Genomic DNA, 10478 nt, shown 5'->3' with positions numbered 1-10478 from the left:
GGTGCACAACTATAATTGCAAGTTTAGGCTTCATTTTCAGAGACAGAGAAACCCTTTTTGGTGCACAGATTTTTTGGAGGACAAAGTACACTTTCAACTCGGTCCCAAAAAAAATTGCTCAAATTTGCAGGGGAGCTTCGTCTCAACATCTTATTACTAATTCTAGGTGCACAACTTCATCCTACATCTCTATCTCAAGATATAATCGTTTCTTTGTCATCTTTACACAGTCTCAATTCGTTTAACTCAACATGTCTATTTTAAAAGAGGCTTACTTTACTTTCCAAATTCATTTCCAAATTCCTTACAATTCATTTAGCATTCAATATCTTTCCATTGGGATTGGATCTAGTGAATTCAACCCCCTCTTTTAAATGCAATGTGCATGAGAAGTTGAAGGGAATCCTTTATGAAACTTCCATTCCTCTTTTGAGGGTATTAAAGCTTTCCAATTGATCTCCCCTCATCACTTTTCACCACATCACAGGGGGCTAAGGATATACCTATTCCTGAAGGTAGACCCCCTCACCCACCTATGATTATGAAACCCCCCATGGTGTCTTCTATTCTGATGACTGCAACTAGTGAAAGCAAGGGAAAGACACCCACAATCCAAGTCTACAATCTACGCTCTATTTGAGATTCTAATAATGGTTGATATCCCTCATCCTACCTAGTGAAAGAAGGGTAGGAATTCACCCCAAGCTCATCTATCACCTTTGGCTCCTATGTCATAGCCTCCTAAGGAAATCCTTATTTTGTTGACAGCTCCTATCTATCCAAACATAGAAGGGTTCCCACAATTGTGTCTATAGGTGTTGCTTCAGTAGCATCTCTTGCTCCATCAATTGGGCCTTCCCCTCTATCACCAATGGCTCTAGAAGCCTCTCCCATGTGGCATGATTACATTGAAAGTTATCAAATTTTTTTTTTTGGAACTTATTTATGTTGAAACTAACTTGCACATGAGCATAAGTGTCATTTGTAGGCGATGGCCCAAGAGTGTGAGGCCAACTTGAAGGTTGCATGTGAGTCAATGGTGTCTACCCCTATTCCTATTATTTTTGTTCCTATTCCCACTTCCATTAACCCTGCTACTACAATGTTTTCTCTATCTTCTATTTTGCTTCCCACTGCTCTAGTAACTATCGATGAGCCTTTCCCTAAAAGGCTATAGTTTTTCATTTCTCCCTTCTTAGAACCACCATGCATCACCATCTTGCCTAATGTCTCTCTATTTTCTCAACTGATTGATATGTTGCATACGTAGGTTGTGTCCAATACAATATTGTCCACATTGCTTGCCTTCCAGCATCATCTGCATCAAATTTTTCTCAAGGCACTTAAACCTGCTATGGTTTATTGGAGTCCTTCACCTCCATAGAAACCTAAGAAAAAATTTGACTAGGGTCCCAAGCTTGAGTTCCACTGTCAAAGGCTAGCCTTAACAATATCTATTTCTATTTTATTGTCTATGTTTGTCTCTTTGTTTGCATTTGTTTGCATTATTGAGAAGGGCCCACCTTCTCTGGATTTTTTCTTCGTCCCTCTTCTAGAGGTTAGCAGTTTGAATCATGTTTCACCACCTCAAGCTAAGTCACCTGCCTCTTCTACTTATGGGTATTTGTTTGACTCTTTAAAGGATATCTCAATATTGTCGATAATCTTCCTATGATCACTGACTCTGACCTCTTCACAGTTTTGGGATGACAATGTCGAAGCTATATAATCCCTAGCACTTACTATCGGTGAATCTCCTAGTGTTACCCTTGTAGTTGTCCCTCTTGAGTCTCATCCTCTCTCACCATATGATCAAAGATTGGGAGGATAGTGACGTAATGATAGAAACCTTAAATAGGATATTACCTCCCTTTCTCTATCTTGTATATTAGGATGTGCTTGTTTGTGTTGCTCGTACTTACAAGTTATGTGTTTTGTCCCCATCTAAAAGGCCCTGGTTACTCTATTGGTACTTGAAAACAAGGGGTATGACTATATTTATATGTTTGTGTTTCTCTAAAGGACCCTACCACTTTGTAGGTGCTTGGAATTAGGGGATTTTTTATTGTATATTTCTTCTATTTGTTGATCTAGCTTCTTTTCTTTGTTGTATCTTGATTTGTGACATTTGGGGATGATACAAAGTATTGGGCGAATTTAGGCTCTCTTCCATGTTGACCCAAAATTTTATTTGATCTTTGTTTTCATGTGTCTTATTCAAATACATAAACTTCAGGACCATGATGAGTAACGCATATGCATCCATATGCATTATTCAATTTTATTGCTACCAGTTCATTTAATGTTGAACTACAGGATCCCCCTAACTCTTTATGTTTTATATTTATGTTGTGGGTTTTATGTGTCATTTGTTACAAGGTGCCATTCCGTGGACACAACTTGTGATGTTGACATTACACAACATCACCTCTCCTTAGGATGACATGCATTTCATGCATACCATTCTAGGGGGGTTATCATGTCTTTTGATTTTTGTATATCTACATTAGCATCTTATTTATCTCAATATTCATGTATCTAATGATATTTTTATCTATTGCCTTTATGGGACCCAAACTACTTGTTCTTATTATCTATTCTTTTTGTGGGTGCCAAACCACTTGATCTTTATTTTACCTCCTTTTATGGGGGACAATCCATTATCTATCAAATCAATCTATGGTCACCCTATTGTATGGAAATCTAGCATAACACAACTTTCTACCCATACCAATGAAATCTTTTTATCTCGATGATCACTATCTTGTTATCTGGGTGTCTAATCATATTTTTTAATCAAAAGTTTTACTTTTTCATCTAGCATGTTTGTCTACAACTAACATGTTTATTATGAAACAACTTAGAAGAAACTCATGAAGGTTCAAGTCTCTTCCCTAGGGGTAAATCCACATAGATTATTCTACTTTTCCTTCGTGTCTTGATAAAATCTTCCTAATGTTTTTCTATTTTTCTTGCATTTTTTGATAATAATATGCTTGCCAAAGTGGAGGCAAAATGCAGTCTCATAAATTTCACCCTGTGTAATTCAACACTTCATAAACACTTTTTCTTTACAGTGATCGGAGAACTCTTATTTGGCTTACTCTATCACCCTTTATTCTATCCATTTTCCTACCTTGTCTATTATATGGCTCATAGATGCTTGTGTTCTACAAAGATGTTTGTGCACCACACTAACATCCCATGAATCTCCATTTTGTAGGTGGTCATTTGAATGTTATGCCTACAACTGGTAGGATCCTAACCCTTCTCCCCATGGCCACTGATGTTATTTTCATCCATGGGCTTCATATCTTTCATTTCTAGGCTTCATTTGGCTCTCTAATGAATCCAATTGATCTCTCTAGTACTATACACAATCTACAACTTCTTGATCATTTGTTGGCATTCTACTATGGTTGCACTTCTTTCATCTTGTTACCATTATTGCAACTATATGTTCAAGAATTATTGATGCTAACCTTAACTCCAAAAAAATCTTGCTTCTTTCATGTTGAAGGAGAGTTTCTTCCTCCCTATTTTCATTACATCTCTAATAGTGTACTATTCATCTTGTTTATCGCATATTCTTGTATATCATCTTCTTTATCTATTATCTATCATCATGGATATTTGAGGAGGTGGAAACACTAAAATGGGGCTCTAATTGTGGTAGACATAAAAAACAGAACCCCAACATTTCATCTTCATCTATTTTGTGTGCAAGTTATTGAAGGAAATTCACAAGTTACCTGGAGGCTTAAATTGTTGGAATTTTGAGAGCTTCCTTCCTCTTTCCTTTTTTTCATTATTAGTGTTGTTATTTTGTTTACTAATGTTTTGAGTTTTTCATATCATTAAGAGTGTAAAAGATGCCCAAAGTTTAATCATTTTGCTTCCTCTGTAAGAGTATGTACTCTATCTGTATAGGATACAAATGCACCACACTGTCATCCATGACCCGTGCATACATCTTTGGGAAGAGAGTAAGGAGAAGTCATCAAAGGATCTTTGTGACTTTCCCTTTTAGATTTAATGGTTAAAATAGTTTTATTTTATATATGCTTCTTTTATTTAGTAATTTTTCATTCATAATTTTTAATAGTTAGCTGCATGTATCTTCTTGGCTCAACAAACTACCAATTAGTGAGGTAGCAAACAAAAATTTTCTTCTTGAGGTTTCATCACTTTGGGGTAGAAAATCCCCTCCTCTACACATAGTATAAATTTATATCCCAAGTTTGGGACCAAGTATTATGGGATGACAATATAGTTCCTCTATTTTACACATTTAGATTACACTTCCTCTATACTATTGTTTCATTATATTTTTAAGTCACTTCTCTACAGCAAGTTTATTATTTTTTTAAAATCCTTTTGTTCTAAATACCTAGCTACATGAGATGCCACTATTGCAACTTCATCTACCTAAGATATTTTTAAGGGTCCGGGAGAGGGAGCATAGTTTTTTGTTGAAAGCTTCCCTTTCAGTTTATCTTGTAAGATAAGGTTTAATATGTCAATTTCCTTTAAGACTCGTAATTTCTTAGTTGAATTACTACATATTAGATGTTAGTTGCTATTATAGTTGGCCTCCCTTGCACTATAAATTGTCTTCTATAGTAATTTATTATCATGTAGATTACTGAAATGTCTTTAGCCTAAATTTATGCATTTAATATTTTCCTATTTCTTGTATATTAAGCATGTGTTAAGCCACATTAAGGTACTCTACCAATACCGCCATCCCTACAATTGATTTTACTTGAGTGGTACAAATTTGAACTTGGAGAGGTAGAGGAGTGTTAGACAAGATATCATAGAAATAAAAAATTTAGATAAAATTGAGGATGATGTATTTGCATGATTGAGTGAGAATATAATGTAGAGGAGAGGTACCAACTAGAGTGATTCTCCATGACGAATCATGTTGGAAGAGGACATGTAGCAATGAGGAAAGGGAACACCAAATGTTGTAGGCATGAGAGTAGAACCAAAAGACAGGTTTTATAGAACTGATTTTAACACAAAAAGGACATGCCAATGGTGAGTGAAAGAAATTGAGATGTTTCTTGATGAGTATCTTGACATGAAGGATTTTCTATGCCAAAAGATAAGATTAGGTATCTGCTTTAGATTTCCAAATTTGTTGGCTAAGCTTGTTCCATTTTATTTGAATAAATTTGCAACTCCATTCAACATTGAGGTGGGTTGAGAGAAATATAGAAAGGAAAAGTTACTTATAAATGATTTTAAGCAGAAAGTAGTAGATGTTTTTCCTATTAGGTAATCTTTTATCTTTCAATAAATTAGAATGGCAAGGGAGGGATAGGAGGAAAACAAGCTCAAGAGGAACTAGTTGTTCGATTTGGAGAATAGGTTATTTACCAGAGAATGTCAACTAGAACTAGAATTGATGTTTTTTCCAAGAATTTTAGTTGAAGGTTATTGTACTCCACAAGTCCTAAAATATTTTAATTCCATTTTTAAAAGGGCACTTACCTTTATAACTCTTAACAATTCCTAGGGCTTTTTCATCCTTACTAAATTATTCGATTCAATCAAATGGAAGAGTTTGAAACATTGGGGCCATGACTAAAGGATTGATCATACTAAATCAACTTCATTGAAGTATTTTGTTAGGATTTTCAAACAAAATTGAATGACATAGGCTCATGATTTTTAAAAAGGATTCAAAAGGAGTTTATCATTCTAATTGGTTGTGTCCAATGAATGACCAATGATATCAAATTGGATGCAAAATCTAACCAATTTTTTCTAGTGAGTCTCCCCTCCCAAAATTTTCACAATCCATTCAGTGTGAGGCATATTAAGTCATATCAAAATTTTGAGTCGAGAAATAAAAATATGAGAACCCTCTTTTTTTAATAATTAAAAACTCATTCTATCTAATACTATATTAGATAACAATCTCAAAATAACAAAGAATTTTTTTTTGGTCCTTAAAATTCAAGTATTCAAGCATATAGTCAAATAATTGTAGGAAATATGATTGACCCATCTAATTTAAAATGGATGAAGAAAAAACCAATTATCTATTTAACTCCAATAACCATATAGATAAAGTTATATAAATAGAGCAAGTCATATTATACATGATAATCCATGTAAAAGAAAATCATTTTTTATGAAAGTGAAAAAGTAACATAAAACGATTTGTATTTATTTCTAACTCAAAACATATTTCTTAAGTTTTATATGGTAAAACAAATTTTTACAACTCTTATACATTCATAATCTTATAATAATCATAATCTTATAATAAAAACTTACTAATCTTCTATAATTTTTGTACATACACATAATATATTTTTTAAATTTAAAAACTAAAAAATATTTAACTCTTAAAATTTATATTTTTATTAAACTATTCTAAACGTAAAAAACCTACATATTATTTATATTTTGAAATTTAAATAAGATGGAACCTTTACTTTAACTTCCAAAATAACAAACTTGCAATTAGACTAATAATATTGATAAGAAAATGCTTATGAATGGTGTGTATGGGCTCCAAACTCTTATGGAATATATCTACTATTTGTATTGTACAGTATACAAATTCCTTTAGTGAACATCACTAATAAGGGTGGTCATAGTCAAGGTAATATAAAATTACTTATTTTAGCTACAGATGGTTGTAAACAAACAAATTTGAGTAACATAAAACTCAGTTCCAAATGGATCACCCCTAGAACATAAAGAGTTAAGCAATGGGGTTGTTATTATTTCTTTATATTTTATTCTATTAGCTTGATCAATGGTTTTGAGTGGGTTAAATATTTAGGTTTAATGATGAATTATTAGGAAGTTCAGTAACAAAGCATCAATGAATCAATGTAGTTTATCCTATTGATACATCATAGAAACTTAATAATTTATTAAAAAAAAGTACTAGGAATTTTCTTTTTGGTAATTTTAAGAGTATTGCAGTCAAGGATTATTTCTCATTGAAAATAAATTAAGTGAAAGTAAGTAAACCAAATTAAAATTGAAAAATGATTATGTAGTATTTCTTCTAGTATAATAAAGTTAGATTCATGTAGAAACTAAAATTATATTTTTAATAGTCAATTATTAAATATCTATTATCATCATATCATTTGTAATCATTATTTATTATATTAATTTAATTAAATATTGTTTTAATTATTTAATTAATCTGAATTAATTATTCATTCAAATAATTTAGAAAATCTTATTATTATTATATTATTAATTATCATCATTATTGAATGGCAAATTGTTAAGCTTGAAAGTAGCATATTGTAGGCCACACCAATATAGGTAGATTCAAAACCACATGCCTCATTGTAACCATTTTCAAACTAAAAAACAAACATTATAGTTGCACATGAACATTTGTACTAGTGTTAAGAACCAATGTCTAAAGCTCATCTTGATTTTGTTCATTATACTTATGTATTTTTTGTGTTTAGGTGAGAAAACATATGATTACATTGGGAGAATGTTGGCATTAAAATGTGATTGTGAATAAATTTTAATTGGACACAAATGGTTATATTTGGATGGACAATATAGTTGGTTCTAGGGAATATAATAGAAGGTTTTGCATGTCTATACAAACATGCCTTCTATACATTTCTTTGTCATAATTTATGAATGGAAGAGTTAGTACATTTTGTTTATTGTGTGGTACATGATTGATCTTCTATATTATTCAATACGTGCATGAAGATTCTAATCTCTCACATATATTAATAAACAACTTTCAAACTAACTTATGATACACTAAGTTTCCTAAACCCTAAGTAATCTATCTAAAATGAAAATGAATTTTGATTAACCTTTTATTCTCATTTTCATAATAGACTAGTTTAGATAAATTTTAATGTAATTTGTTCATACTGAATTTACATAATAAAATTAAAATTCACTTCAACATAAAATATGGTTTAATATATATCTTCAAGATAATTATTATGCTATATGAAAAATAACAATTAAATAATTTATCTAAAATGTGATATTTATTAAATTTCAAATTATACATGTTAAGTGGATGAATAAAAGAATGCACTAAAGAATAATATATGGTTAGAAAGAGAATAATTTAAGTAAACTACTTAGAACATCTATACAAAATAATAATAAATAATAGATAAATTTATGTAAGGTATAACATTTCTCCATCATTTCATTATCTAACATTTTCTTTGAGAAAAATGTGCATGTACTATAGTTCTTAATCTACTTTGAACATATATTACATTAATAAAGTTGAGAATCATAATTCAGAAATGGAACTGTAATAACAAGAACTAAAGCATAGTTATATAATTATAAAAAGGATGCAATGAGAAACCTAAAAGTAGATCTAGAAGTTCAATGATATGTCCATGCTATTGCACTTGCATTGTCATCCTATTTATGGATTGTCATCCCAAGATAGAAGAAAACTCAATTTTCTTCTTAGAACTTGTATAGCTTGTACTTAAGAAAGTAAATTCATAAAATAGAAAATGGTAGAGATGAACAAGAAAGTATAGAGTCATAATAGACTAGTTTAGATTGACTCTTTTAAATAAAGTATGATCAATATGATATAGATGCCAACCTTTATGTAATTTTGAACTCAAAAATTATATATTTCAAAATAGAAAGGAAGGTTGTGGCACCTTGGGAACTTGTCATTAGTGGTCAAGCCCCTAGGTTTATCTTTTAATCTTGCTAGATAGTCAATGGATTGAGAAAATCAGAATTCATATGTACTCTTAATCCTAAATCCATCTAAAATTTAATGAGATAAAAATGATCTAAAAATATTTAAACACTGAATTTATAATGATTCAAAATCTTGATGCATGTCAAAAAAAGAATAAAGATATTTAAAAAATAATTAAATAAATAAAAATAAAAAGCACAACAAACCAATAGCTTCACAATGACAATGTAGACTACTCACAAGAGCAAAGAGATGTTCCCAAATATTGGAATATTGTTGAAGAGTAGCAGGGAAGAGAAATCTAAATTCAAAATTTAAATTTCCAAACTCTATAGTACAATAAAGTACGTACTGCATTAACGTTTTTCGATTAGCAATCATTTGACCTAATATACTTCATTTTTACTTGGTTACTATTTTCTGAAATGAGCAATCATCATAGGGTGGTATTACTTTCGTTTCGAGTAAACAAGTGATGTATGGATACGGCTAAACGAAACAACTTTGTCCTATGGGTTCTTTAAAATCCACTGAATTTCCTCGCAATAATTCATCATTCACCTAAACAGCTGGCCCACTTCACACCATTGTTTTAAAACTTCACGTTTCCATCTTAGATTTGAGATATATGTTAAGCCAAATTTGTCTATTTAGACTTTATAGCCAATGTCCATGTCTTTCTTTTAGGCTTCACCTCAATCTCTTTCTTTCTCTTTCAGTTTTTTATTTTAACAATGATTGCTTGCATATCTTTCAAAGTTTAATAACATGTAATTTTTGTATTACCTTTAGCTTCGTCTGCCCTAATCAATTTACTCAGTGAGGAAGCTAATATAACTGGACAGTCTAAAGAGTAGATTTATTGCATAGAGTTTGGAGTGCATTCAGAAGGGCTTATAATAATTGAATTGATAGTGACTGCTTGTGCTGGTTGTTTTACTCAATAACATCCCCATAAGCGAGATAAGGAAAATCATAAATGTCATCATCCTCAAAATCAGATTTGTGATTTCTCAAAGATTGTCTTATTGTATACATTCAACTCTCTTTTGACTGTCATACATATTGCTTGAGGGCTAGTTTGTTATAGTCATTGTCTATGTTGTTGGGAATGTGAAGCCCAATGGTGATATGATCATTCATCTTCTCAACTTTTCGATTCATAGCTGAATGTGAATACATAAATTGATGAACGCAGTCCATGTACTGATGTATTGTAGATCGGTTAATATAAGATTTTCTCTACTTGAGAGTGGACGTAACCTTTATGATTAACCACTATAAATCTTGTGTCTCGTGGCCTTGTTTGTCTAATTTTCTTTCTCTATTTTATCTTGTTCAAATATTTTTTCTACTCACATATGCCATGTTATAGAGGTTTAAGACCACAGACAACAGCTCGAATTTCAAGTTGCAAAATGGTTTTGATTCCCTATTAAGAATTGACAATTGGAAATTAAAATAACATGTAGAATTTCTATACAAACAAATACCGTAATATTTTTGTAATCATTAATTAGTTGATAGACTTTTTGATTATGGATTAATATTTACACAATTTAAGGAAAACCTATCTCATGGCTGTTCCAAGGTTTAATCTGCTATCCAACAGTTTTCAGGTTATGAAAAAGAAAAAGAAAAAAAAAACTTGTTTTATTCTTATTTTATTTGGTAGCACTATACATTATCTCTTGTGTTTAATTCAGCACAATTACAAATGATACATTATCTTCTATGTTTAATTCAATAGAATTACAAATGTGACATGAAA

This window comes from Cryptomeria japonica, chromosome 3 (genome assembly GCF_030272615.1).
Source record: "Cryptomeria japonica chromosome 3, Sugi_1.0, whole genome shotgun sequence".
Classification (NCBI taxonomy): Eukaryota; Viridiplantae; Streptophyta; class Pinopsida; order Cupressales; family Cupressaceae; genus Cryptomeria; species Cryptomeria japonica.
Note: the sequence above shows the minus strand (reverse complement) of the source record.